This window comes from Schistocerca gregaria, chromosome 7 (genome assembly GCF_023897955.1).
Source record: "Schistocerca gregaria isolate iqSchGreg1 chromosome 7, iqSchGreg1.2, whole genome shotgun sequence".
In the NCBI taxonomy this organism is placed as follows: domain Eukaryota; kingdom Metazoa; phylum Arthropoda; class Insecta; order Orthoptera; family Acrididae; genus Schistocerca; species Schistocerca gregaria.
Window position 1 is genome coordinate 571,242,384 of NC_064926.1, and position 24,457 is coordinate 571,266,840.

Consider the following 24,457-nt stretch of genomic DNA (forward strand, 5'->3'; position numbering starts at 1 on the left):
TACTAGGACCGTGGGAACACTGGTAGTTGGAGCGACGTTGTAATGTCCCAGTGACGCAAATAGATGATAATCGAGCGGAGCCAAGTCTGGAGAACAAGCCGCATTCCCTAGTATTTCCCAACTGAACGATTCAATCGTTTCCCTGACCCGTTTCGCTGTGTGTGATGGGGAGTTATCATGGAGCAATATGATTTTGTGTTGCCTTTTTCCATATTCCGGTCGTTCACGTAATGCTCGATTTAAATCGACCATTTGCTGTTGGTAGTGATCAGTGTTAACGGTTTCACCAGGTTTCAGCAGCTCATAATAGATGGCACCATTCTGATACCACCAAACACAGAGTACTGTCTTCTTTCCAAAGCTATTTGGTCTTGCAGTGGATGTCGATGGTTTACCTGGATTCACCCATGATTTACTACACTTCGGATTCTCAAAATATATCCACTTTTCATCATCTGTCACTATTCGATGGAGAAACGACTTTCTATTGTATATGGCGAGCAGCATTTGACAAGTGGCCTTTCGATTCGTTTGCTGTCTTTTATTCAGTTCATGCGGATCCATTTTCCCACTTTCTGCATCTTTCTGAAAACTTTCAGCCGAAGAGAAATGGCTTTCTGCGTCACCTTCAATTGTTCCGCGAGTTCCTGTTGAGTTTGGGTATCGTCATCATCCAATAAGATCTTAAATTCGTTGTCTTCGAACTTTTTCGGTGGTATCCCGCTCTCGTCGTTTCTCACGTCGAGATCACCACTTCTGAATTTTTTGAACCACGCAAAACACTTTGTTTTCCCAAGAGTATTTTCGTCGAAAGCTTCGACAAGCATTCGAAGCGATTCTGCAGCAGTTTTCTTCAAGTGATAACAGAAAACCAATGCTGTTTGCAAATTGCAGTTCGTAGGCGTAAAACTCTACATGTTAACGGGTTTGAAAAAGATACCGATGTGTGGAACATGGGTCACTGTGTGCTGACATTCATTGTCAGCCGTTACAAGAAGCAGAAGGTGCTACAGACGCGGGCTCATGGGACTACATTGAAGGCTAGCACCATCTATAGCGAAATTCCGGTTTCATACTCCTACATCTGGTGCAGGACCTTCACCTGTTGTATTCAATAGTAAGTGTGCTCCAATACGGAATGCAGCTATACTGAAATGTATTGTGTCTAGCAGCTCCTCCATAAAAATGTTGATAAACTGTTGTTGTTATTGTGGTCTTCAGTCGGAAAGCTTTTTAAATGCAGCTCTCTAAGCTGGTCTAACCATGCAGTCCTCTTAATTTCTGCATAACTCCTGCAACTTACTCCCAGTTCAACCCGTTTATTGTAGTCGAGTCTCGATCTCCATTTTCAATTTTTACAACCCCCACCCCCATTATGCCACATTGCCATATTGTCAAGTCTTGGTGTCTCATGATGCGTTATATCAATGGATCCTTCTCTTAGTCAGGTTGTGGCATTAATTTCCTTTTCCCACTATTCATTTCAGTATCATTTCAGTATCTCGTCATTAGTTACCCAGTTTACCCATCTAATCTTCAGCACTCTTCTGAAGCACCACAGCTCAAAAGTTTTTGTTTTCTTTATTTAATTTCGATTCCCCTCGAAGGGGGCGGGCTGGCAGCAGCTTAGTACGCCGCTCTTCAGCCTACAGAATTTGTTTTAAAAAGATGAAGATAATAAATAATAAAAACAGGCGATAAAATCGGAGACTTAAATAATAACATGGCAAAAAAAATCGTGGAACTTAAAACATAGAACAAAGGGATGATGATGCGAATAAAATACATACGAAGCAGACAGGTAAAATAATAGACAGACAATTAAAAAAAACACGGCGACGGTCTGGTTTCTGTTCGTAAAAGACATAAAATTCACACCCAGCGGCATCATGGTTTCTGTTCGCAACACTAGAAAGACGAACATCACTGAACATTCACTGGAACACTGTACTAAAAGGGTGGCAAATGTGACATACTACAGCCAAGAGCAGGTGGGGGCAAACTGGACAGATGATGGGAAAATAGAAAAGGGGGGAAGGAGTGGAAAAGCGTGGGGGGAGGGGGGAAAAGGAGTCGACGGGGATGAGGACGCATAAGAGGGGTGGGGGTGCTGGGCAGACGTGACAGGGAGTGGGGAAGACAGAGGAGGGGAATACAAAAGGGCTTGGAGTGGGGGGAAGAGAAAGGAGGTAGGGAGAGATTTGGCGAGGAGAAAACAGGATGGAAGGGGGGGACAAAAGCTTCTATTTGCTTCTTATCTGAACTATGCTGCACACAAATATCTCAGTAAAGACTTCCAAACATTTACATTTATTATGTGAATGCATAGTGTTTGTTCTTTCGGACATGTCTGAAACAAGAGACACCATGCATTCATACAACTGATTTGCCTCGATGGGCAACAAATCAGTGCAGATGTAAATCATTTACGTTCGACCTCCAGACGTAATTCACGAGCATGGAATACATGGACGCGGACTGCAGATAGATGGCGCCAGGTGGGAGTTGGGTCGTCTGGGGAGCGAGCTGAGATAGTCCAGGTGTTTGCGATAAACACTGTGTTCAGGTGGTGCAGCCTAGTAAGCAAGAGATCCCGGATTTGAGTCCTGGTCCACCACACATTTTCACCCATTGCAGCTGATTCCGCTAAGTCCTGGTGCAACTGATATCATTAGTTCTTTCCCTTTCTTTTCTTTTCTCCCCTCTCCATCTTCAATTAGATAATTTAAATCTGTATTAGATGTTAACGAAATTCTCTTTTTCAGTCACGATTTTCTGGCTATTTCATGTTTTGTTTCTGAAATAGCAAAATTCATCTGCTACTTCTAGAGACCCATTTCGTAATCTGATTTCCTCGGCATTGCAAAATTTAATTCGACAACATTATATTACCCTTGTTTGACTTTTGTCTCTTCAAGACACTGTGCCTTAACTGATTCTTTACGTCTTTTGCCGTCTCTGACAGTAACAACAATGCTGTCAGCAAACCTCAATGATTTTACTGCTGGTCCCTGCCCTTTAATCCTCTTTCTAAATTTCTCATTGTTTTCCATTACTGTTTGGTCAGTGTATGTACTGAATAACTTCGGAATAGGCTACAATCCCAAGTCACTAACTTCTTTACTGATACATTTCTCTTACGTTGTTCGACTCATATAATACCAGTTGATTTCTGTTCAAGTTATAAATGATGTAATGGGCATAAGTGCATATATTTTTGTTTTTTGGTGACTGAGGACAGTGCACTGAACATCATTATGTTAGCGTCTATGTCATCTGCAGACTAATAATCACGTATAGCTGTTAGGAGTGGTATGTGTTTAGGTTGGTTAGTACTTCCAAGTACATGTGGCAAGAGCAAGTCGTTAATGCTTGTTGTCCACTGAGCAGCACGTCAGGTGTTACGGTGTGGCGGTGCAGACGTAAAACGGGTAGTCTATGCTCCAGGCGCAGTTACTTAGTGGTGCAGCCACGACCAGGCAGAAAACATCAAGTAGTAAATTATGTGATGTGTATGCGGGAAGACTGTTTGACACAGAGAAAAAAGCAGCCAACACGCTGATGAGAATGCATATTAAGATACCACACACAAAAGTATTTGCATTTATACCTGCTACATCCTGTATAATGTGTCGTCATCTGCGTTTTATTTCTGTTACTTTTTGAATTCCAAAGGGTATATTCCTGTCAACATTGCCAAAAACTTCCTTTAAATCTATAAAGTTAGGTTAGTATTTGCTCAGTTTGTCTTGTAAGATAAGTTTTAGTGGTCTACTGTTAGTGAAGTAACATCCAATTCAAAAGAAAAGTCTATTACAAACTGTAAGTAGGCTGTTTACGTTTTCTTATTGGTAACGAGACATAGCGCTCTGTATGAAAAATCACTGGCTGTGCCGTGTGCATTCTGTGGCTGGTTTGCATTGTTGTCTGCCATTGTAGTGTTGGGCAGCTGGATGTTAACAGCGCGTAGCATTGTGCAGTTGGAGGTGAGCTGCCAGCAGTGGTGGATGTGAGGAGAGAAATGGCGCAGTTTTGAAATTTGTAAGAATTGATGTCATGAACTAATATATATATATATATATATATTATGTCTATTAAGGTAAATACACTGTTTGTTCTCTATTAAAATCTTTCATTTGCTAACTATACCTATAAGTAGTTAGTGCCTTCAGTAGTTTGAATCTTTTATTTAGCTGACAGTAGTGGTGCTCGCTGTATTGCAGTAGTTCGAGTAACCAAGATTTTTGTGAGGTAAGTGATTTGTGAAACGTATAGGTTATTGTTAGTCAGGGCCATTCTTTCGTAGGGATTTTTGAAAGTCAGATTGCGTTGCGCTAAAAATATTGTGTGTCAGTTTAAGCACATTCGTGTATAATTGTTCAAAGAGGACGTTTCACATAGACCAGTCTTGTATAAATTTTTCTAAGGGGCGTTTCATATGTCGACCCTTAGCCAAGGATACCTCACTGGAATCTTCTGATTTTTTTCTTGTAGTTCGTGGAGTTAGTGTAGCCTTTGTTTATTGCTAGCGCGTAATCATAGAGAGAATTTCCTTTGTAGTTGCAGTCTTTCATTGTTGTACAAGAAACAGTTGTGGCATGCATGTAGATTTGCACCAAGTATTTCGCAGCTTCGCTTGCAATTAACTAGATATTATTTTCAGTGTTATGTTAATGTGTTCTCTTATTTTTGCTCTTCAAATTGTGCTTTTATGTGTTATCGTGTGAAATATTGTGACAATAATGGCGTGTGAAAAACGTAACACTAGGCTCCAAAATAAACTGAGAAATAATAGTGACGACGAGCGTCGCTTATCAGCAGCACTGTGTAGTGAATTAACAGACATTCGAAGTAGTAATTTGGTAATTGTGCATAGGGAAATGGAGCGGGCGGCAAATAATGGTGTAGACAATGAAACAAGTGAATAATAATACTCTCATTTAGCGTAACTACCCAACAGTGAAAATATAATAGAATGTGACAAACCTATAACCTTTCAATAATTGACAGTCAATTTAACATGGTAAATTTAGGACGTCAACAATGCTGCGTCATGGCCCTGATACATCATTCTGAATAAGCTGAAAAATCTTACCTTAATTAGGTCGCCGGATAACGCGCATATATCTGCTCCTATAAGAAATTTTTCCTGGCGCAGCTAAGTGCAATGCTGGCTTATATAAAATGGAAAGAACTAATTTTTCTTTTCAATAATCTGGATTGCCAAGGATTGGAGAAATTAGTGAATTCTTTAAATTGCGATAAATGTCAAAAGTTACTTTTTATGAGAAAGATTATTATTAACAGAATTTTTTTAAAACATTTACATGGGACTTAATGTAACAATACTACATATGCGCGAGGCTGCTTTTACCTTATCCTACAACGCTCAGGCTCCGCCATCGCTGCACACGACCGGCCCAGCCAACACGATACACCAGACACGACTGCTCGCTAGCAACAACTTACTACTACTGCTACTGCTACACAGTTCCTACTGCAGTCAATACTGCTCTTTGGTCTCAGATTCTCCTCTAGCTTACATATCGCAGGCAGCGCGTGAGCAATACATCGAAATTACATCAGCTCGAGTGCGCTAGCAACAAATTCTTTAATTAGGGACCTCTTACATAACCCTCCACTGTTGGGGCAAAAATTTGGCAGCGATGGTGAGTCAATTGGACTTGCGATGAGCAACAAATTTTTCTATAATCTATTTAGTTTACTGAGGCTACAATCACAGAGTATATACATCATTGATAAGTGCAGAACATTAAGAAATTAAATAGAGTGCACATACACTGAGTACAAAACATATGCAGAAATGACAATGTATATACGCAATGAGAACAAAATATATTAACAAAATAGAGTGCACACACACTGAGTACAAAACATATCATTTTACAAGAATTTAAATGCACTGTATAAGCCTTTACTATTTTACAGGAACTAGGAAAGGAATGTGAAGGATTGCATAATGTTTGTAGCACAGTAGGTTGCACATAGCTGCACTGAAAGTCCATATCTTTCTACAGAAGCACACTACCAAGTGAGATAATCTGAAGTTCTCTTCCCTGAAGTATTTATCAGTGTAGCCAAGACACTGAAATGTTGTATTAATATTCAATGTTATCATTTTGGTAGTACATTAGGTACACCAAACAGTGGGACCATAATAACATCTCCATCGTTCAAGGTTGTGGACAGCTTGATATGTCAACACCATATTCTTGTAGAATCCATACTCTTAGAGCAACGTAGAATTAGTACAAAAACCAATATACTGCTCCATGATCATGAGGATGGACAGGATAAACGGATATTGCCGTAATTAGGTCAGAAGGTGAAGGACACATTAAGTCTTATGCTAGTCATCATAGAATTACACTAGTGTATCAACCGATATGAACAATATTGAGTATTACGAAACACTATTCACAACTCATCTGACTGAATCAGTGGCATTCATTGGCCAGTTACAAAGTATTCATACAGTGTTACAAAACATTATTCAGTGTTATTCACAAGCCATCATTTAAAACAGGAGGTATTGAGTTACTGACATTCATTGGCTAGTTACAAAGTATTCATATAGTGTTACAAAACATTATTCAGTGTTATGCACAAGTCATTGGCTAGTTACAAAGTATTCATATAGTGTATTGGCACTCATGGGCCACTTACAAAGTATTCATATAGTGTTACAAAACGTTATTCAGTGTTATTCACAAGTCATCATTTAAAACAGGAGTTATTGAGTATAGCATCAAGCTACTGGTGTTTATATATGATATCATGTAAGTGACATAAAACATATTTAAAATGTAAGACATCGGAACTATTACTCAAGGTCGGTATTCCAATAATACATAGACATAATGGAATCAATACACAGAAAATAGGCATTATCTTTAGGACTAAAAATATATCTTAAACTGGTAGCTTTATTTAGTTGTATACTGGTAATAGTTGGGACACGTAATAATTTTTTTTTGGCAGTGCATTGCACTGGGATCGATAATTAATTGCTGGGGCATGAAAATATTTGCTTTTGACTTACTGCTGGAAATAAGGATTATTAACGTCATTCGTCATGAGTCAGCTGTAGCAATGTTATGAAACAAGTACAGTATATGTGATTACATTCATAAATGATAGACACAACTGGGTAAAACAATGCAAGTACTAGAACAGGTTTAATAAGTAACAGGTTTAGTAAGTATCATGAAAAGCTTCTCCTGGAAAAAATACAAAGTGGATTATTGAGCTGAAAGAAGAAATGCATGTTATGCTGAAAAGTAGTGAAATTCGAATTAACAGGTAATGAAACGTGTACTTAATATGTATGTACTCTAGCTGTCTTTCCCAAAACATTCAGTCATTATACTATGTGACATAAGACATACTGTCAAAAGGAACTGCAACAAATACTTAAATAACTACAAAGCATTTCTTAACTAACAGTAAATATTATCATCATCTGTAAAGAAAAACTTCATAATTCATGTTACCATAACTTCATCACTATCATCACCTGCAAAGAAAAACTTCATTATTCGTATTAGCATATTCTTCATTTAACTATTCATCATCATTTATTATCATCTGCAAAAAATAGACACTTCATTATGCATATTCATATTACCATTTACTTCATACAACTATTGATTACCATTCATTACTTCATATAGTATAGAGTTTCTTACTTCTAGCATATTTCATCACTAAAATTAACATCTGTAGTTCTGTCTGACAGTCTGCATCAATCGCCTTGTATTCTGAAAGAAAAATAATTAGTCAAGACTGCTATCGTACGATGTGCACAGTATATTCTGGTTAATGCTTGTTAATTCTGATCCATTTACTCTTTATGACAAGATATTGCATTTTCATTCCTTCATTCTGATGGTAAAATTTCCATTTCATAGTAAACCACTGTGGTTGTTTAATTTATTTCTTTTACACAGTATTGCTTTCTGAAAAATGATGAATATGGATTAATATCTTACATTTAATTCATATACCCATTAAATAAAAACTTGTTTCTAATAATATAATTAAGCATACAGCATAGCATGACAGAAAACATATTAGGTCAAAAACATAGACAATTTTCAAGTGCAAAAATGTACACACAGTATCATAATGTAGTAGCAAAAAATGTAGAATAGTCAAAATATTGAGATATCATAAGGAAAAAAACGTCAAAGTCAACTGGTGTTTGTTACATCTTAAACATTTGATAGTGCATACAGACAAAATTCTACTTTCGATAGGAAAACAATCATACATACACAAAAAATCGAATATGTGCACGGTCTGATATATAAAATTTGTTAACATCGAATATAGATTTAAGTGTCAGGAAGTCATTTCTGAAAATATTTGTTTGGAGTGTAGCCATGTATGGAAGTGAAACATGGACGATAACTAGTTTGGACAAGAAGAGAATAGAAGCTTTCGAAATGTGGTGCTACAGAAGAATACTGAAGATAAGGTGGATAGATCACGTAACTAATGAGGAGGTATTGAATAGGATTGGGGAGAAGAGAAGTTTGTGGCACAACTTGACTAGAAGAAGGGATCGGTTGGTAGGACATGTTTTGAGGCATCAAGGGATCACAAATTTAGCATTGGAGGGCAGTGTGGAGGGTAAAAATCGTAGAGGGAGACCGAGAGATGAGTACACTAAGCAGATTCAGAAGGATGTAGGTTGCAGTAGGTACTGGGAGATGAAGAAGCTTGCACAGGATAGAGTAGCATGGAGAGCTGCATCAAACCAGTCTCAGGACTGAAGACCACAACAACAACAACAACAACTCTGATATATAACGACAAGAAAAGCGACCTGCTAACCTTACCTTGCCGGGCACTTGCCAGGAAAAAATATGATAATCATCAGTAAGTGTTCATATCAATAACTGGAAAAAGGATTAAAATGTGATAAATCATAAAGTACGTTCATTCAATAAAGGGTTTAATATTGGAGACATGGTGATTGCCTTTGCTTTTTCTGGTTCTCAAAGTTTCAACATGTACCACATTGGGATGAGGAATGCTGCGAATTCTGTATGGACCTGCGTATAGAAGTTCAAATTTACTGCATCTACTCTTTCCTCTGTTGGATAAATAGTGTGTGCGTACTAATATCTTCTGTCCAATGCGAAAGTCAGGGCGTGTACAAACCTGTTTTTGCTGTCTTCTCCGGCGCTCTGCGGCACGTTTGATGTTGTTGAGCGCAATGTCAATTATTTCATGGTGACGTAGTCGACGAGATGTAGGAAAGGATACTAATTCTTTGATTTTGTTAGGTGGTTCAACATTTTTCAATATAACAGTCGGAGATAGCATAGTGGATTCATTTGGTATGGAGTTAATTACATCCTGGAATGAGTGTATGTGTGTATCCCAATCAATATGTCTTTTATGGCAGTACATTCTACACAGTTTACCAATTTCATCAGTCGTTCACAAGGGTTCGAAGAAGCGTGATACTTGGATATATAGATCGGAGAAATGTTTCTAGCTCGTAACATACGTGTCCATATCGCAGATCGAAATTGTGGTCCATTGTCGGAAATTACTTTCAATACATGCCCTACATGAAATAAAAAATGTTTTACAAATGCATTCGAAATAGATTTAGCAGTAGCTTTGCGTAACGGAGTGAAGGTAACAAATTTCGAAGTGAGTTGAACAGCGACAAAGATGTAGCAAAAACCTCTATTAGTTCTGGGAATCGGTCCAAAAATGTCTACAGCGGCCATGTGTGTCAATTAGCAGGTACAATGGGGTGTAACGGAGGAATATGTGAAGTCGTGTCTGATTTAGCTTTCTGGCAGATTTTACATGACGCTAAAACTCGTCGAATACGTTTCTCCATGTTGGCAAAATAACAATTCTGTCACAGTATTAGAAAACATTTTCTGGCTCCATAATGTGCGTAACTTAAATGAGTATACCAAATTAATTTGTTAACAAGTTCGTCAGGAATGCATAATAACCAGTTGTTGCCGTCAGGGTGAGAGCGAAAACAGGATGTTATTGCGTACCGTGTAATGGTTTCTAATGGTAACGTTATTCTTATCTTGCCAAAGGTGTTTAATTTCTTTCCATACGTTGTCTTTGCTCTGCTCTTGTGCTATGTCTCATAATGACGATGAAATAAAATTTTCAAATGCGACATGTTGAATATACATGACGCTAGAATTTGCTTGGCAGAAGTTGGTTGCGATGTCTTGCTGATTGTTGCAGAGAGATCGGGATAGTGCGTCTGCTACAATATTTTGTGTACCGGGAATGTGAACAATTGTAAAATTAAATTCCTGTAAATACAGTTTCCATCTGCTTAATCTGTCATGTGTAAATTTTGCGGAAAGTAAAAACTGGATAGCTCTATGGTCTGTGTAAAAGGAAGTATGTCTTCCATAAAGAAAATGCCTAAATCGGGTAAATGCCCATACAACACATAATGTTTCAAGTTCTGTAACAGAATAATTGCGTTCAGCAGGTGACAGAAAGCGACTTGCAAAAGCGATGTTTTTAATTACTGTATTACCGTCTTCTTCAATTTCCTGAAAAATGTGTACGCCTAAAGCTGTGTTAGAACTGTCGGTGGCAATGGAAAAATTTCTAGTGAGATCTGGGTGTGATAAAAGTGGTGCATTCAACAAAGCATGTTTCAGATTGACAAATTCAGACTGCGCTTGGCTATCCCAGGACCAAATAGTGTTTTTACCCGTCAGTTGGCATAATCTAGGGGTGTCTAAAGCAGAGTAATGAATAAATTTACGGAAAAAGTTAATTAACCCCAGAAAGATGCGTAGTTGTTTCTTCGTCGTTGGAACAGTAATGTCACGTAAAGCTTGAAGTTTTTCCGGGTCAGGCGCAATGCGTTCTGCTGAAATTATATGTCCAAGAAATTTTATAGTAGTTTTGCCAAAGTGCGATTTGCTAAGATTAACTGTGAGTCCTTGTGCACGAAAAGTTTGCAACAGTTGTTCAAGAATCAGATTGTTTTCAGACCAGTTAGCTTCTGCAATAAGACTGTCGTCTACATACGTTGTGATTCTGTCTTTAAGTTCTGTCGAAAGTATAGCATTCAAACCGCGACTAAATACTGCTGAAGAAATTGTTAAACCAAATTGTTAAACCGAACGGTAATTTGCAAAATTGATAACAGTCACCAAAACAGAGAAATGGTGTGTACTTTCTGCAGTTAGGATGGAGCTGAATTTGCCAAAATCCCGATTTCAAATCTAATGTGGAAGAAATAGCAGTACCATGAAATTTCTGTAGAAGCTCTTCTAGTGTTTGTGGGCGATCTGTTTCATTAATAATAATGTCGTTGATGTGACGCGAATCAAGTACGAGTCGAAGTGATCCATCCTTTTTCTTAACAATATGGAGCGGGTTTATGTACGGACTAACTGCTGGTTCAATAATACCTTGGTCAAGCATAGCTTGCAATTCTTTCTTAACCTGTTCTCTGTGAATATACGGAATGGGATAATGTTTGGCTTTAAATGTGTCGTGCTGTTTAACTTGAAATTCATACATGAAACCGGACATAGTACCAGGGATGTTGTCAAAAACTGGAGCTTGCTGTAAAAGAATTTTGCGTAGCTGCCTACGTTCGTCGTCTGTATTTGCGCTGCTCTGTTTAACTTTATCAGAAATCATTTGCATAACGTCATAGTCGGCTTCGTCTGGTATATTATAGTTGTGTACGAACGTATCTGTGAACAATGTGGAATGACAGTCTATGTTACGTGATGCAGAAATGACCTCTGTCCGATTAATTGTTTGTTCTTCTGCAGATAAAGAGTGCTGAAAATCTAATGCCAGTTGTACATTTTCATCCTTTAACATTAAATAGGAATTTTGAAAGTCAATAATTGCGTCGTGTTGTACCGAAAAATTCGTACCTAAAATAACGTCTGTTGTCAATAAGGGAACAATCCAAAAATTTGAGTGGAACGTAAGACCTGCAATACAAAATGATAAGTGTGTCTGTAATTTTACATCTACTCCTTTACCAGATACTGCTCCTTTTACTTTAGTTTTACCTAATGGTAATGTAGGATGAGTACTCTCTTTGTTACAAGCGTTGAAAGTTTCCTCATTTATTACTGACATAGGTGATCCGGAGTCGACTACTGCTGAAAATGTGGATGATCCAATCTTTACTTCAATGACAGGATGGGAAATGGTTTTTTGAATAACTGGTTTTTCCTGCAAAAGAGTGTCTCGGATGTCGTCAAAAGTAATAAAATTTTCGTGAACAAGAGTCTGTGTATCAAAAGTATTGCTTACATCGCTGGAAGGTTCAATCTAGTCAAATTCTATCTGACGTGCTGTTATTTGCGGGAGGATGCTGTGGCATTTCCACTATTTGTACTGTTCTGTTATTTCTGTCTGGTTCATTCATGATAATATGTTGTTGCCGATGATTCTGCTGCTGGTAAGACCGACTGTTACGCTGAAATCTGTGCTCATTACTTTTACGTCTGTCATAATAATCGTTGCTATACGGCGCATTGCGATATGAGTTGAAATGGTGTGTTCTCTGTACGTAGTGATTTCCTTGTTGCTGTGCGTTGCTATTTGGTGGAGCCGACGCTATACGTGTAGGCGGCGAAACATTAAAGCTTGGTTGACCTTGCATACTACATTGTTGGTTTGGTATGCTAACCGGCTGGTTTTGATGCTGTTGCGGAGAAAACCCTCTATTGTTGCCAAAATGTCTTTGCTGTTGCTGATAACTATGAGGATACTGATAATTAAAATTTTGTCTGTTATTAAAGATCTGCTGGTTGTCATTCCTGGACCGTCTATCACCTTTGCTATTAAAATAGCGTCGCTGATCGTAATTTCCGTATGCTTGTTATGATGTGAAAAATTTTTGTTAATGAAGGAATAGTCTGATTGCTGAACTTCCAAAAGCTGTAACAGATCTCTGAATGCCGAAATATTTTCTTTCTGCTGACCTGTTAAAAGTGATACTCTTAACGATCGTGGTAATTTAGAAATACATAACTGGATGTGCTGATTCACTGTATGGTTCACTTAAGTATTGGTTTTGTTGGACCATGTGCTCAAAAAATTGCGTGACAGTGGGAAAATTTGAGTTCTCATAATTTGGTAAGCTAATTAATTGATCTTTGATTCCGCGCTGTGTCGTCTTCGACCAATACGCTCACAGAAAGGCATTCTGAAATTCTTCTACCGAGTAGCACTGTCTCGCGATCGGTCTCATACGAGTTGCCGGTTCGCCTTCCAAAAAACTGCAAATAAATTCAAGTTTGTGTGTCACTGGCCAAGTTGGTGGAAAAGCAAAGCTAAATTGTTGTATCCAATCCAAAGGGTGAATCTGTGTTCTATCATTTTTAAATACCTTAAATTTCCTAACGGACAGAAAGTGCTTGTAATCAAAATTTTCGTCTCTGAATGTCTGAACAGGTTCCGGACTGTATGATAATCTGTTTGTCTGAGACTGTTCGGAATCTAAGTCACGTACTCTCTGTAAATTACCTAAACTGTACTGGCTGTGTGAGTGTGAGAAATGTTCGGAAAGAGGCGCATGCTGTGATGTGTTAAAGGCTGAAATATTTTTCATCTCCGTCAATTCATGCTGTAAAGATGACAATTTTTTACGTAATGTATTATAGGACGAACCTATCTCACTAATCGTCTGCTGTAAATTTTGGAATTTGGGTGTTTGATTAAACGAAACTGGTGACATATCGTCCGATTTGGTGTCATTGTTATTTTCTATAACGTCAATACGACTGGCCAATTCATCAAAATTTTCAGTCAATGCTTTAACCTGATCATCATTTTTAGTGTCACAAGCATTAATTTGTTTTTGGATTTTACGGGTAGTTTTGTTCAATTTCTTAACGTCTGCTTTAATGGCATCGGGATCCTGTATTAATTCTAATTGTTCAAGTCTGTTGTTCACGGTCTGAAAGTCTACTGTGTGTGTGTCTGTTTTTGTTTTAAGATCAGAGATTTCATCATGCAATTCGGTGTTAAACTGTTTAATAGTATTGATTTCGTCTGATACTGTAGCAATGTTATTGTCTACGTATGTTTTTGCTTTCGTAAATAATTTACGCTTATCTTCCTGTCTCTGTGCAGGAACTGTTTCCATGACTTGTTTCTTTACTCTGTTCTGTTCCTGTATGAATTTACGGTAACGCGTTTCACTGTTTTGTAAGTGGTGATTAAAACGTTCGTCAATTAGGCTGTTCTGTTGTTCGAATTTCTTGTCTACTCTCGCATCCAGTGTGCGTGAAAGTTCTGCTGACATTAATTTAAACTCGTCGCGTAACTGTATTGCGTTTTCAGAACATTGTTTAGCGACTGCACTAATTTCATCCCTACGTAATTTAGTTGTGGCTGCATGTGTATTACTTAATTCTTGTGCAACGGATCTAATTTCTTCACTACTATTCCTAGCACAAACCTTAATTTCCTTACGTAATTGTTCTTTAGTATCATGACATTGCACGGCAACGGCTTTAATCTGTTCACTAAGCTGTTTGAAATTGTTGTCTTGTTTTCCATTCGACTGTTTGGAATTGTTGTCTAATTTTTCATTAAGTTGTTTGTTCGATTCATTAAGTCGTTTGAAATTAACTTCTTGTTTTTCATTGAATTGTAGCAATAATGCTACAACTTGATCCAAGCCAAAATTACCGACTCTATTCTCTGTACTGTGTGATGGTGTATCTGCATTTGTCACGTTTTGTGAAACCATTTGGTCATTGTCTGATTCACGAAATGGTTTGCTAATTGGATGTGCACTGAGGGTCACTACAGCGGAATCAAATATATCTGACGTGCTTTGTGTATATTGGTCACCTTCGTTAGAAACAATTATCTGTTCACTACGTAAATTTTGCAAATCAGGTGTTTCAAACTGGACAGCGTTCATTGTAACGGAACGTGCCGCGTCATCAATTGTCGTTAAATTAACAGAGGACAGAATTGAATATGTTTGCTCATCATTAGCATCAAAATCATTACTAGTGATCGGCACACACTGATTATCTGTAATTAGAGGATTATCACTATTACACTGAGTGTCGCTAGTATTATCAGTGAAATTATTAAAGTCGGCTTTTTCACTCATTACGACTCGCGATGTACTGCTAGCAGTTTTTCGCGGCATTTTCACAACTCAAAGTTAAGTACAAAATCAAACAAAGACGAAGCAAAAATGGAACAAATACAGTTACAACAAAGAGCAATAAATTGCCGATGATCTGTGAAAGAAAAAGTGACAAATTAGTAAATGCGTTGCGCCAGATGCAAACTACTTTTAATATTAAGTAAATAAGAGCAGATATATAGCTGACCACTTCTCAGAAATTCACAAAAATACGATCCTGGCCGGTTGTCGCCAAGTGTAACTTCCCCACAAAATAAAATATAATATGAATAATATTCTCTCATTTAGCGTAACTACCCAACTGTGAAAATATAATACAATGTGACAAACCTATAACCTTTCAATAATTGACAGTAAATTTAACCTGGTAAATTTTGGACATCAGCAATGCTGCGTCATGACCCTGATACATCATTCTGAATAAGCTGAAAAATCTTACCTTAATTAGGTCGCCGGATAACGCGCATATATCTGCTCCTATAAGAAATTTTTCCTGGCGCAGCTAAGTGCAATGCTGGCTTATATAAAATGGAAAGAACTAACTTTTCTTTTCAATAATCTGGATTGCCAAGGATTGGAGAAATTAGTGAATTCTTTAAATTGCGATAAATGTCAAAAGTTACTTTTTATGAGAAAGATTATTATTAACAGAATTTTTTTAAAACATTTACATGGGACTTAATGTAACAATACTACATATGCGCGAGGCTGCTTTTACCTTATCCTACAACGCTCAGGCTCCGCCATCGCTGCACACGACCGGCCCAGCCAACACGATACACCAGACACGACTGCTCGCTAGCAACAACTTACTGCTACTGCTACTGCTACACAGTTCCTACTGCAGTCAATACTGCTCTTTGGTCTCAGATTCTCTTCTAGCTTACATATCGCAGGCAGCGCGTGAGCAATACATCGAAATTACATCAGCTCAAGTGCGCTAGCAACAAATTCTTTAATTATGGACGTCTTACACAGGGAACAATTAGCGATCGATCAGTCGGCAACAGCTCGCCTCAGGAATCCGAAATGACAGAACACTATATTGCAAATACTGTAGAATTCGGTTATGGGTCCTCACCGTTTTCTCAAATGAGTCAAGACACATTTTCTGCCTGTCAAAATGTAAATGTTGCCGGTGAAAATGCACTGCCAAAAAGCATAGAAAAACAGATTCCAGACACTAATACATCATTATTGCAATTAATGCAACAAATGGAACAAAATCAGCAACAAATGGGGCAAAATCTTCAAAAGTTAGACACAATGGAACAAAATCAGTGACAAACACAGCAAAAGCTTCAAAAGTTAGACACAATGGAACAAAAGCTTCAAAAGTTAGACACCACACTTGAACAAACACGTGAAGATTTAACTAATGAGTTACATAACATCGAATCGAAATGTCAAAAAGTCTGTAATGACGTAAAAACACAAATTTGTGAGCATTTCCAACCTATTTTTTCGCGGCATAAAATGCATTATAGAATCACGAAGCAGCCATAAAAGAACTGCGAACTATTGTTCATGAAAACCATGAGACCTTGCAAGCTAAAATTGACTCAGTTGCATCTACCGATTCGGTTACGCAACTTGCAAAAACTCAAGCGAACTTAAAAGACACAGTAGATACTCTGAAAATTGGTTCAGAAAGACACACAGAGGAAATAATTTCACTATCGGATAAAGTAGCCGACCTTTCAGATCAGTTCACTAACTTATCTACAAAGGTAGATGATGATCTGAATGACACAAAACCTGTAGCCTTCATTGACACTGAAAAGTATGAACAAATTAGAAAATTCAAACAGAATCAAAATCAAATCAACACATAGTACAAAAGAGAAATGCGGGAAGTACAGGATCAGTTGGCTCAAGTAATACAAGAATTACATATTTCAGAGGACACTCGCGCCCCAGTACGGGAAGAGGGACATAGCAATACAGAACAACCACAAAATAATAACACAGGGCATTTCGGAAATAATGAAAGAAATTGGCAAGGTACACTGAATTTTGAGATGGAACCGCCGAAACGAAGTAATAATGACCGACATGCGACTCGCCGACATGTGATTTTGACTATAAGCTGTTCATTACTAACATAAATTCAAAACATTTAAGAATTCTGGCAACGACATTCATCCACAAGCGTGGCTTCATCAATTCTCTGATTGTTTTTCTCCCAACTGGTCATTAGAACACAGATTAGAATTTATGTGTGGCTACTTGGAGGATGAACCAGCTGTAAGAATGCGATCGGTCATTCACGATTGCCACAGTGAAGGAGAATTTTACCATGCCTTCCTCTCAGCATATTGGTCTCAAGCCACACAAGACCGAGTAAAACATGGCATTATAATGATGAAACATTTCGAACAATCTGAATTTTCCAGTCTTGTGAAATATTTTGAAGACATGTTACATAAGAATCAATATCTTTCAAACCTATACAGCCCCACAGAACTCATCAACATTTGCTTAATGAAATTGCCTGAACATTTACGAGATATTATTTTGGCAGGACGTTGCAAAGACGACATTGAAGCTTTTCAGGGACTCTTACAAGAATTAGAAATTGACACAGACAGTCGCGGGATGCGAAAACAGGAAAACAATCACTACAGGTCACATCCGTCGCAATTCCACGATGAAAGAAATAATAACTGGACTCGACAAGCTATTCTCACAATACAAATCGTGACCAAAACAGACACCACCCGCATGACAACCGTTGGCAAAATAATAGTTACAGAGAAAAATCGCATTTCCGCGGTAATGACTATCACAGAGACAATCAGAGAAACAGACAATATGGGAACCAAAATTATTCTTATCAAGGAAGACAGAATAACTTAAGACGCAACGATCCAGCGCGCAGGGAGAAATTCTCCACCACGTGACCGACAGAAAAGAAACTATGGAATCTACCGACATAGCGACAGACGATATGATCGTAACTACAGACCTGAATTGCACCAGAACTGGTGAAATTCAAACAGAGCTTGGCCCTCTCGGCAAGGTGAATTTGTAGAAGTTAGGTCTCCTAATGCCAATAACGGGGCGCGCCAACTAAGAGACAATGACTCGCACCGCAGGCAGCCGCGTGGGCCGGCTGGCTCAGAGAAAAATAACGTAGGCGCTAACCTTGAGAAAAACTCCAGTATTCTTTACCGACGTTTACCGCATGATAATTGCGTTCAAGTTGAAACTCTGAGTACTATGAAGAGTAAAGGATTGCACCATATTTCACATGTAAAACAGTTTATTGAGAGATAATCTGCTTTTTAACTTTGTCTTTGCCACAAAACATTTCACTTCACATTTCTAGTATGCTTTGTCACACTGAGAAACTGTTAACATGAAACAATGTTTTGAAGTTAACTATCCTGTCTAGAACCTAGGGAACATTTTTAAACAGAAATTACGAATGCATTGTTATAGTGAACAGACGTGACAGTGTTATTGTTGAGTACATTCTTGCTTGTTAGTTGCACGATTACGTAACGGCTTAACATATACTGTTAAAGAGTATTTAATGCAACATTTTGGTTTAGTTGAAAAGACATTCTTTATTTGAATTTCTTTCTGTGAGATTAAATATGACTTAGCATTTGGTTTCTTTGATAGCTACACGATTATATCACGACGCTACTAATGTGTGACACAATTTACATTGTGCTTTTGCGGTGTATCTTTTTTATATCTGCACAGTTTTTCTGAATTCTTCTGGAAAGGAAAACATGTTTTAGTAGTAACTTTGTACTATAGCTACAATGAGACAGTCTTTTCTGTAGCGCAACAATACGTTACAGTACAGTACTTATTCATCACGGCAATAAGCGTAGTAACTACGATATCTATATGCAAAGCATTTCACTTTTGTTTGTCATGAGGTAAGTACATTAACTTCTGCAGAACTTAGATTTCGGAGGACGATAACTACAACACTTCCACAGAGATTATCTTATAACAAGACCTACAGTTTAGCGCTACAGTACACGTATTTGAGTGATTAATTTTGTACTTAAAACATTTATTTTTAAAGATATTTGAAGTACAATGATACAAAGGTTTTCCGTGATACATTTCATTCCATTGCTGAAATCTGTAACACCTGATGATATAATTACATTAATCCTCAGGGGGGTACACGCCTACTTTGTGTACCATGTGTGTGGCAAGCACAAGGAGCCCTAGCTAATATGGTATTTGCTTATACAACTTTACACATCGGTACCGTATTTCTCTAACACATTAATTACACAGCTATCTGATCATTTAACTGGGAGAGATAAACATTCATTTTACTACATCAGTGACACATTGTTTACACAATTACGCAGTTGGATAACTTCACACTTACGAAATTGTATTTTGTCTGTACTTTGTGAATTGTTCATATTTTTTCGGACCATTGTGATACTATGAGAGCTTTGAATGACATATTTGGTATGGGATCATGATTTTTAAGGTACGTTTGAGGCAGATGACACTTACACTTTTGACATGAGCAGAGAATTTTTTTAGGTTTTGAGATTATTGGAGGAAGCTACGACGATTTTGAGATTTGACTGAGGTGTTATGATGTTATTATTACGATGACTATGTGTATTATGCTGTTGTGGTATGTTTATGGTCAATAAGCTGATGCTATATGAGTTATTTGATTATGCTATGTATCTGTTATGATGAAATATTGAAGAAGTGTCGACGAATAAGATAAGGATTAAAGAGTAGTGGTTAGGGACTCTGGTTTGTGAAAAAGGATGTTGGAAACCGAGAATCGTACTTTAAGAGTTATGAAATGTGTGTATATGCGTGAATGTATCACTATGCTGGCGAAAATTTTTTGGACACTATTATATTTAAAGGATTTTGTTTCTACAGATTTGTAACGCAAATTCTCAACCTGTGAAAATATTTTTATATGAGACTGCCACTGTAGCGGAAACTGGTGTCGTAAATATTTCGGTAAGACAGTTAAGTGACCACCTGCACGTAATGCGTCGTGGGCACCCAGCTGTGCGACAGCCACCGGGAAACAAGCCATTAGTGTGTGCCTTTCAGAGGCACAGGTGAAAAAAAAGGGAGGCCATTATCCTCGCTATTGACAGTCCTTTGTAGAAAGCACCGCAAATACGATACGCTTATTTCTTGGAAACATTCTTACATCTGCACACCTGATTATGACAAGTGCCTTTCTACAAGAGTTGAGAGAATTTGTACTAACTTATGAAATGTCGCATGACTATTGAATGATATTTTTATGCTTTGTACATAGTTGCTTATTTCATTTGATATCTGTTTTCCAGCTGTGTTGCAGCATTGGTTTTATAAAATAAAATTAAATGCATTTGCTAATGGAACACTTTCTGTCAACAGATCTATTAAATAATTATTTTATGATCCACATTCTTCGAAAAAGGAGCTCTTGGAATGGAAAGAGCAATAAGAAGCGACTAATAACAGTAACTGTATATATAATTTTCTTTTCAAGTACTTGGTAATTTGTTGTAGCATTAGTTTTAGTGGTGCACCACTTTAATTGCATAGACATTAAGTTGTGAACAGACATTGTCCTTATCTGCATTGTTGTCTTTAGCATAACATTTTTTCTGCTTGAGCTTTGTCATGTTTAGGTATAAGTTATAGCATTTGCTGCTGCTGTTTGCCATGCATAGTGCTACTGAATGTCACTTTGTATTACTAGGTTAAGCCAATTTTATTACTGATTTATTTTTCTTGTTTGCTGAGCATTGCCTTATATTAGTTGTAATGATGCTGCCTTTTTTGCCAATTTCCATTTTTTTATCATTGGTGTTTGTATTAATTGTTTTGTGCTGCTGCATTGCCTCGTCCCTTAGTTTAGCACCTGAGCTCAGTAGATTCAAGTTAGCTTAAGAGGGGGTAGCCTATATAAAAGAATGAGTTGCGATGAATTGGAAGAAATGCACTGAGAGGTTATACGAAAAATGTACAGAAAGCAGGTATAGGTAGGATTGTCTTGGAAATAAAGGATGAGGTAAGATACTGGAAAATAAATGATGAGGTAAAAAATATGTAAACATATAAATACAGAAAGCATACTTTGATAGGATTTTTTTGGTGGAAACAAATGTTGAGATATGACGAAAGATTTACAGAATGAAGTTTTGGGTTGGACTGCAGTACCAAATTTTACACTGAAAACAAACCCTGTCCTTTACTTGTGTTATCCCACTATGTGTTTGTGTATTTATGTTCTACCGGTCTTTATATGTTTATCTGATAAGACTTATGTTGCAGAATTTTTGTAATACTAAGCTACATTCACTATGATGAAGAATACTGTTATCCTCAAATATAATTTGCATTAATAACATGTTATTTACTTTGTAAAGATGTTTACACATTATTTATTCTGTTTTGTTCTAATGCTCATGTGTGAAGTTGATGCTTCAAAAGTTATTCTGATCTTTTATGTATGTACTTATAATTTTTGTAACACTGATGTATTTGCTATTTCGATTCTTTTGTAAAGCCTGTACTACTGCAAATGTTATCTGTATTGTTATGTTCTTTAATGATATATTTTGTACCTTTGTTATTGTATTCTTATGTTATAAAATTGTAATATACACCAGTTCATCAAATTAAGTAACTTGTAAATTACATTTCACTGCACACATTTCTGTTGGCCATAGTATATGGACAATATGTGAGAAGCAGGGACTGATAGTGTTTGCGCGTGTGTTAATAATTCAGCAAGGGACTGGATAACAGCATTGCTGGTTCTAAGAACATTTCAAACAAATTCTTTGTGAGTGGACAAGTGGTGGTTTATGGACTTGCTGTATTCTCTGCAAGACTCTTCAATGGTGATTGTGCACCTGCACAGTTGCAACAGATGGCTGCTGGCCGTCTCTACAAGGACTACAGTGGGTCTACACCTTTGATGATTCACCAATACTATTATTTCTACAACGACTGCAGAGGGTCTGCACCTCTGGTGGCCCACCAATACCGTAATCTCTACCAGGACTACAATGGGTCTACTCAGTGTTAACCTACCTACCAATATTCTTCAAAACTTCGACTGACTCTGCTGTGGGTTTGCTCTCTTGTGGCACATTACCTGTCTGCATGTCAAGAGTCAGCACTGTCTTTCCGTTGGAAGGACAACACTACTTCTTCAAGACTGCATGGAAATCCAATACTTCCGTGTGCATTTTCTTTAATTGCTCAGTCTTTGAGAAAAACTGCTATTTTACTGTGATGAATGATCAGGACTGTCAATATGGACTGAGAAAATTTTAGCTTTTGACCAACATTGTATCAATATGTGTGTGCATTTGATTTCTTTGCTATTGTAATCATAATTATGAAAAAAAATTTCAAATCTGTATTGGCCACTGCCCAAAACCATTTGTAATTTTTTTTTGTGGGGAGTGTGGGGGCTATGTAAGTAGGCTGTTTACGTTTTCTTATTGGTAACGCCACGTAGCGCTCTTTATGAAAAACCACTGGCTGTGCCATGTGCAGTCTGTAGCTGGTTTGTATTGTTGTCTGCCATTGTAGTGTTGGGCAGCTGGATGTTAACAGCGCGTAGCATTGCGCAGTTGGAGGTGAGCTGCCAGCAGTGGTGGACGTGAGGAGAGATATGGCGGAGTTTTGAAATTTGTAAGAATTGATGTCATGAACTAATATATATATATATATATATATATATATATATATATATATATATATATATAATGACTATTAAGGTAAATACATTGTTTGTTCTCTATTAAAATCTTTCGTTTGCTAACAATACCTATCAGTAGTTAGTGCCTTCAGTAGTTTGAATCTTTTATTTAGCTGACAGTAGTGGTGCTCGCTGTATTGCAGTAGTTCGAGTAACCAAGAATTTTGTGAGGTAAGTGATTTGTGGAACGTATAGGTTATTGTTAGTCAGGGCCATTCTTTCGTAGGGATTTTTGAAAGTCAGATTGCGTTGTGCTAAAAATATTGTGTGTCAGTTTAAGCACATTGGTGTATAATTGTTCAAAGAGGACGTTTCACATAGACCAGTCTTGTATAAATTTTTCTAAGGGGACGTTTCAAAACGAGTGAACACAGCGCAGCAGTATTTAGAAAATTTTGTTGCTCAGTCAGAGTTAATAGTCACGTCTTGGGTGGAGCCAAGAAACTGGTGATTGCCACAAGAGCGAACGGAGTACTGCGCCCTCTTTGCTCATAACGAAATGGCAAAAGGCTCCATTCCCTCCACGCTGCCGCTTTTCATATCCAGTTACTCTGAAGCGGCAAATTATTATTCTCTGAGATGAATCAATTACAGCGATGGGATTGCTTGTTGTCAGTTCGCTTTACTTCTTTTAATAGCTAAACAGTAACTCAATAAGCTCTTCTTTCTTTCCTTTCGCTAGCGTCTATCCCGTTTAGAACGTGTTCCACTTTTTCGTAAGTTGGCATTTCTTTTTTGTTATTACTTAACTTTCTGTGCGGATGTCCTCCCTGACACCACGGTCGTCAAGGCAACCTGTTTCACTCGTTTTTATTGTTCAGTGATGACCATCTGTCAGTGAATCGTGTAAACTTTATTCTCTGTGTTATCATATTTTAACTGTTTTACATAAATGTTCGTAAATGTCAAAATGAGCGCATCAGAAAGCGAAAAAAACATGTGTTATGACTCCAATGTCAACGAAGCACGTTTGGAATTGGTCACCTCAAACACCATCGTAATACTTTTTAGGGGCACGAAAAGGGACGATTGCATAGGCTGCCATAAGTAAAGCAGATGCCAGCTTTCGATTTATTAGCGGAATACTAGAGAAATGCTGTTAGTCTACAAAGGAAATTGCTCAGAAACTCTCGTGCAACTCATACTAGAATATTGATCGAATGTGTGGAACCCATACCTAATAACACTAACGGGGGATGTTGAATGTATACAGAGAAGGGCAATATGAATGGTCACAAGTTTGACCTGTGGAAGACTGTCAGAGAGATGCTGAAGAAACTGAATTGGTAGACGCTTGAAGATGATTTAAACTGTTCAGAAAATGCCTACTTACAAAATTTCATGAACCAGCTTTAAATGATGAATCTGCACATCACTCCCATAGAGACTGCGAGGATAAGATTAGATTAATTACAGCGCTCACAGAGGTAAGTAAACAGTCTCTCTTCCTGGGCTCCTTACCTGAATGAAACGGGAGAACCATGCACTTCACAGTCGTTTGTAGATTATTGATATGATTCTCTGAGGTGAATTTGGGAACTATCCCA